Genomic DNA, 7,013 nt, shown 5'->3' on the forward strand with positions numbered 1-7,013 from the left:
TATATTAGTAACAAAAATCAATGTCTTAATACCTAATGCATTAAAAATTATAGCATTTTTTTATATGAACATTTTATTTTAATAATATGAGAAAATGACAAATAGGTCCTTAACCTTTTGGTCCGCGAACATTTAAATCCCCAACGATTTGAAAATATATTTAAGTCTCTGACCTTTTCAAAACCTGGACACATGGATCCTTCTGTTCACCTGGGTTTAGCAGACTCAACGAAAAAATCAAACATGACTTCCGTTGTACTGGCCTGGCCGATATACGGATGCACACGTGGAGAATTTTTAAAATGGGACAAATTAGATTCAGGGATCGATATGTCCAGATTTTGAGAAAGTCAGGGACTTAAATATATTTTCAAATTCTCAAGGATATAAATGTCTACAGGCCAAAATGTCAATAACCTATTTGTCCTTTTCTCTAATAATATCAACAAGTGCTCTTAAAAAAATTGGCTTGGGGGTTGTGGGAATTACTCCTTTGTTTCTTTAATAGTGAATGGGCTAGCCTACCAGTCCAGTACACTTGTGTTACAAACTCTAAGACTATTGAACCAAAGTAAATTAGGCATATATTTGAGTGTATTTGGAATGGGCTAAGCATAAGAAACCAAAATAACTAAACAAAAAAAAAATATAGAATGCCATCAAATTAAAAAGAATAATATTTATGTATAAAAATATAATTTTTTCAAAAAAAGTTATTTTTTTTATATTTTATTATTTTAAATTGATTAACTGCTAAAAAATCAAACGGATTTGATCGATTAACATTATTTGATTGACTTTCCTATTTTTAACTGATTCATTGCTAATCAATCTTTATTTTGAATGAGTCACCAAAAACAAATCTTTATTTTGAATCAAACCGATTTAGTGAACAGTTTTCGATTAACTGGACCAGGTTCCAATCCTGTTATGAGAACAAAAAACGTTTCACGCGTTACCAAGGTGAAATTGTCAAGGTTTACTTTGATTTAATCAATAGTTTGGAATTTTAATTTTTAGAATTAAAAAAAAGTTAATTATTCTGCCTGTTGTTATAATTTTACCGAATCTGTAATTAGATTTTTATATATTTTTTTAATTGAATCTCTATACTATTATTTTTTTTCAATTACATTCCTATTGATGTTAAGCTTTTAAAAAACCTTAGTGAAGTGTGAATTTACTTATTTACCCATACCCTACACTTATAATTTCCACCACTACAAGAAAATAAGCTTTTTGTCACGCTTTTAAAGTGTTTCGAAAAGTGCAAAAAAGCGTACCAATAGCTTTTCGCTACGCTTTTTGAGATATCGGCATGCTTTTGAAAGGGTCACATCCGCCAGCGTGCCGGTTGCTCTATCGCCACGCTTTTGTGGATCTATCGGCACGCTTTTTTGTTGGCACGCTTTCATCTCTTGACACGCTTAAAAAGCGTGGCCATAGATCTTAACCTATAGCTACGCTTGAGAAGCGTACCAAAAAGTGTACATATCGCCACGTTTTTAAAGCGTTCCAGAATGTTTGTTTTAGGTACTCTTTAAAAACGTGCCAATAGATGAAGATATGGATACATTTTTAAAACGTGCCGGTTGCCTAGCTATAGCCACGTTTATTAAGCGTGCCTGTTGAACCCAACATTAAGATATAGCCACCTTTTTTAAGCATGGCCATAAGTTTGGTCAGAAATTCCTTTTTTAATTAATCTTCCTAATATTTCGTACAAAATCCATATATAATTTTAAAATCATAGACCAAAATAATTATGTATATTAAACTAATCCAACATATACATAAACTTCCCCATAAAAAAAAAGACATATATATAAAACTTGTCACCACAAAAGTAGACTTTGAAGATAAAGTACCAAAAAGTAAAGTCATAACAAGTAAATAAAAATTGCAATTCCAACAAGTGTCATATATCTACTTCTTTTATAACTTGGTTACAAAATATCAAATTTCATGAGTAGTGTGATCATCCATTATGAGCTCCATTGTTTTTACCACTGCTCTGCAGAATTTTAAATAATCTTGTGTTAATGCATATTATAATGGCTACTTTAATTAAATCCAACAAATCCAATTCCAAATCCAAATTGATTAAAAATGAAAATGGTAAGGCAACTTTAATTAGGTCTCGCAATAATGCCTATTCAACCATTAGAACAAAAAAACAAATCAAAAAACAAATTTGTGACTCACTCAATTTCAATATGACTGCATCAGTGAATTACATACAAACAGATGTAGTAGTAATTGCATTTAACTGAGTTGCTATGGCTAACACAGATTTCAGACCCTACATAGTACTTACTCTACAAAGTAAAATACAAATAAGGATAAGGTATTCTTTGCAATTTGCAAATCAGCAAACTGTAATACTAGTATACAGAGTCTTCAATATTCAAAGAGGCAAATGCACTCAAGTGAAGGTAAATTTTAATACAATTGGACGTGGTGTTGATAAAGCAAACTAAAAGCAAAGTGTATGTCTTTGAATAACTTAAATTTTGTTGCAGTCTCAAACTAAAAGAAGTGAGAACTCACAGCTTAGAGCAGAAAATGAGAAGCTTAGAGCAGATAACATGAGGTTGGATCCTCATTCATCGAACTCTACCCTTCTTTTAGATCGAGGTTGTAACTTAAATATGCCTGAAAAAAATCTGCACACTGTAAGAATACTAGAACAAACATAATTGACATGATATTAAAAATTAAATCTAATACGGGTAAACCTTTTTTGAAAAGGAATGAAATGAAATATTAGAAAGACATGATCCTTCTCGGTGGTACATGCAGAAGCAGTAGTAACCTTAATTAGTAGTTATTAACCAAAATCAAACCTAATTTGACTCGTTGATTACACTAGTTAGGCAAAGAGAAAGAATAAAAAAAAAATAGAAACAGACAAATTAAAGGGGTTAAAAAAAGTTAGAAATGAAGAGGTAGCATTAGCGTGGAGCAGTGTTGATGATCATGATCATCATAATCAGATTAAACACAAAAAAGTTCTGAAATCTGCACACATCTGAGCTACAAAAGACTGTGATCTGTGATAACAAGACTGAAATCAGATTAAACGGGTGTATTCTATTATTTTCTAAACACTAATTTTGACTTTATGGTTAGATAGTGAATGTAACCCAAAAAATAAAGTAGTTTTTTCTGAAGAGCTGCTGGTACTGCTAGAATGCATATCATAACTAAGAATGCCATGGTAGATTATTAATAAAGCCAAAAGTGGACCAAAAATGTATAATAGCTAAATCATATAAGTAGATTTTCTAAAGTCACAACAATTTTTCTCTGTTGTCAGGGATTGTTTTAAAATTCAATACTTGTAACAGTAATTATTCAAGCTCATACTCAGAAAAAATAAATAATAATAATAAAGGGAAAAAAAGAACACACAGATGCACACACACTCTGACACCGTAGTTTCTCCCACTTTAACTGTAAAAATCATATTTGCTAACTCGAATTCCTGAGTAACACAGCTTCTTTCATCACTAGAAGTCTAGAACCCAATAAGCCATATACAAAAACTAAGGCCCGTTTTGTATTTCACTCAGCAGGATTACCTGATAACACATTTGACTCAATGCACAACTCAACCTACAATCAACAAAACCCTTTTCTGACAACTTAATACAGAATATGTATTTTATCTCCTAGTTGATAATATATAAGTTAATAAAAGTCATTCTTTGTAATTTGAATTAGAGCATCTCACCATCACCATAAACATGTAACAATAAACCACCCTAACAATTCATTCTTCGTAGTTACTGAATCATATAACCATTCCTTCCACTATACAAAACCACGTGCATCTTGGTCACATACACCTTACAAGCAATACCATCCATTTTCATTGCAAATTAAGCCATATCAATATTCTCTTTGTTGATCAATCTTCTTCAAACACAACCCATACCCATTTCATAAGGGGGTGTTTGGCAACCAGTAGGGGTGGGTAGGGTAGGGTAGGGTTTGGAGCCAACCCTAATCCTACCCGCAGGTTGAGATTTTTATATAAACTCAACCCTACCCTACCCGCGGGTTGATAATATCTCAACCCTAACCCTACCCGCTCTTAACCCGCGGGTACCCGACCCTACCTGCAGGTTACAAAAAAAAAACAACATTATTATATAACTTGATGATAATTTAAAATAGAACTGACTTTTATGTAAAAAAACTTTATTAAATTATCAATTAATGATCTTCTTTTAATGACTAAGGATTTTTTGCATTTAATAAGAGGTCTTTGGTTCAACATCCACTTAAAACATATTTTTATATAAGTATATAACATATGCATATATAGAGTGCGGGTTGGTCGGGTAGGGTTAAGGCTCAACCCGCACCCTACCCGACACACACGAGAACCCTACCCGCACCCTACCCTACTCGCTGCGGATCGGGTTGGCAACCCTACCCGACCGGGTGGGGTCGGATTGGGTACCCGCGAGTAGGGTACATGTTGCCACCCCTAGCAACCAGAACCCAGCTAGCTAGGTACATTGTGGCTTTGCTCTTTCTAAATTATTGTTTAGTAACGTTACAAATGAATGGAGCTAGTTTTCATTTGAAACAATTTAAGCCTACAACTAGTTCTTACAACAAACCAATTTCTCTCTAATATATTTTACCTCTTTATGCTACCTCCATCAACCATTGACTCCACACCACCAAATAACCAACACTGTTCATTGTCGGTAACCATTGATCATAATAATTTTGAATGAGTTTGAAGTTTTGGAATCAAACACCATATAACAAAGAAACCGGTTCAATTTTAACCTGCCTAACGTAACCAATTCCATCCGCACCTAATTAGTTCTCAAAGTTGCCAAACACTGCACTCTCGACCAAATTACCTCATCACATAGACATATCAAGTTTTATTTAATAAAACTACATTTCCATCCACACTTATTCGGGTCTTGAAGCAACAAAACCCAATTGAAACCAGATTCAGTTACACAAAAACCCTACTTCTATCCACAAGATATTTCTGCAATCACAAGAAACTCCTAAACTACAAACCATCACAATTCACTCTGCAAAATTACATGATCACGCATACCACATTTACAAGAACAAAAAGCATATAAATAAATAAACAAAATAAAAACCAAAACCAACATGAAGCAACGGAACCCTGGCCTCTTCAAACCTTAACATAATTTATATGTAATTACCCACCACACCATATTACTACAGAAATAGGAATATTGAATTCTTGACAGCAGTACCTTGTGAATGCCGTTAGATCGGAGGATGAGGACGGAGGCAGAGGCGGTGCTACCGACGAAGAGAGAAGCGACGGCAAAGGCCTTGACAGGTGAGCAAAACCGCGAAAGAGAGGCGAGCAGAACAGCAAGAAGGATGACAAGCAAAATAGCAAGAGGAATGGCGAGTTAGCTAACACAATGACGAACCTGGTTGCGATCTTGAGCGCGAAGGGTGGCGACGGTGAGATAGATGGCAGCATGATGGAGGTTAGGATTTTCTGAACCTTTCAAGGAAAAGCCATTCAAAACCCTTTCAAAGCAGCGTCGAGGAAGACAATGACTACTGACGGTGACGGCAAGCTCGAGGAAGACCACCGTAATGAACGATGAAGATGACGATGAAGGCGATAAAAGCTGGGTGTGATGAAGGGCAGTGATGAAGATGACGACAAAGGCAATGAAGGCTGGGTGCAATGAAGATGAACGATGTACGAAGGCGGGGGGCGAAAGAGAAGAGGAAGATGACGACGTGGTTTAGGGTTTAAAAGTGAATTTTAGGGTTAAAAGTGAATTTGGTAACAATGTAAAACTAGTTTATCACTTTTAGGGTTAAACTTGAAATCTTAGGAAAAAAAAAAAAGTAAAGTGTGGAAAAAAATAGGTGGAAAACTAAATTTTAGGGGAGGGAACTCTATCGGTACGTTTTTGTACAGTGCCAGATTAAACACAGGATAGCCACGCTTTTCAAGCGTGCTGGTTTTCCTCTATGGCCACGCTTTTTAAGCGTGGCCAAATATCAAATCAGTGGCACCCTCGTAAAAGCGTGCCGATTTCTCTCTATGGGTACGCTTTTCAAGCGTGGCAAAAAAAAGCGTGGCCAAATCACAAATAAGTGGCCACCCTCACAAAACCGTGGCCATAGACCACTTTTGGGCACGCTTTAAAAGCGTGGCAAGAAAAAACTATGCCGACAGGCCATTTTTCTTGTAGTGCACCCTCACCACCTTTCACCACTCCCTCCACTTCATTTACCATCTCCTCACCCTCCTTGCTCCTTCGTCACCACCCTTCAAATATCAACATGTTTCCCTAATCAGTTAAGTCCCTATTGTTATTCTGTAATCAACACAAATTCAAAATAGCATAATCAAAAATAGAATTTTTACCATAACATAATCAGTTAATTATAAGCAAAATAATTACAAACAAAATACATAATCAGAACTTATAATCAGTACAATCAAATTAAGAAAAAATAGAAACAGAATGAAGCAGAAGTAGCAGAATGAAGCAAAAGTAGAATAAATGAATAAATAGTTATACGAATTCCTCTTCGGCAACAACTGATTCATATAAAAAAAAAATCATCAACAAAATTACAATTAATAATTTCTGATCCAAAATTAACAATTCAATTATACAAATTCCAAATTCTAGATTCAGCAACAAAACCATGACAAATTTAAATCACAACAACAATTCCAGATCTGCAATTGGAGCTTCTGATTTAGGAACCGACCTACCTGAATGCGGAACACGAACTCTGAACGCTGGCAATCTTACGTGATGGGGAACAAAACCGGCTGAAGAAGACGACGATGTCCACAATGGCAGAACCACCCAACGCGATAATGGCGCACAATACATAGCCATAAATGGCGCCGTCATGAAGGGAAAGGTGGAGACGAAGGTGCGCAAGATAGCTAGTATGTGTGGCGAGAGAGAGAGAGAGAGAGAGAGAGAGAGAGAGAGAGAGGTGGCGAACGATAG

The 7,013-nt window shown here is 35.4% G+C and overlaps 2 long non-coding RNA genes across 5 annotated transcripts in view; one reads left to right on the forward strand and one right to left on the reverse strand.

The window, feature by feature from the left end:
- Nucleotides 1,751–6,904, reverse strand: LOC107605068. 4 transcript variants are annotated; one of them, XR_002357824.1, is made up of 6 exons: nt 6,767–6,904; nt 5,265–6,359; nt 3,737–4,124; nt 2,739–2,782; nt 2,551–2,655; nt 1,751–2,014 (listed from the first exon to the last, which is right to left on the reverse strand). It is a non-coding gene; the product is annotated as an uncharacterized LOC107605068 (long non-coding RNA). The 4 variants fall into 4 exon arrangements; XR_002357821.1 differs by lacking the exon at nt 2,739–2,782; XR_002357823.1 differs by having other exon boundaries at nt 2,739–4,124.
- The window catches only part of LOC110268992, a 266-nt gene continuing 168 nt past the window's right edge, over nt 6,916–7,013 (forward strand). Inside the window, exon 1 of the long non-coding RNA XR_002357828.1 lies at nt 6,916–6,999. This is a non-coding gene — a long non-coding RNA (uncharacterized LOC110268992). The remainder of the gene's footprint in view (nt 7,000–7,013) is intronic.

The sequence above is a fragment of the Arachis ipaensis genome, chromosome B01, assembly GCF_000816755.2.
Source record: "Arachis ipaensis cultivar K30076 chromosome B01, Araip1.1, whole genome shotgun sequence".
Taxonomy (NCBI): domain Eukaryota; kingdom Viridiplantae; phylum Streptophyta; class Magnoliopsida; order Fabales; family Fabaceae; genus Arachis; species Arachis ipaensis.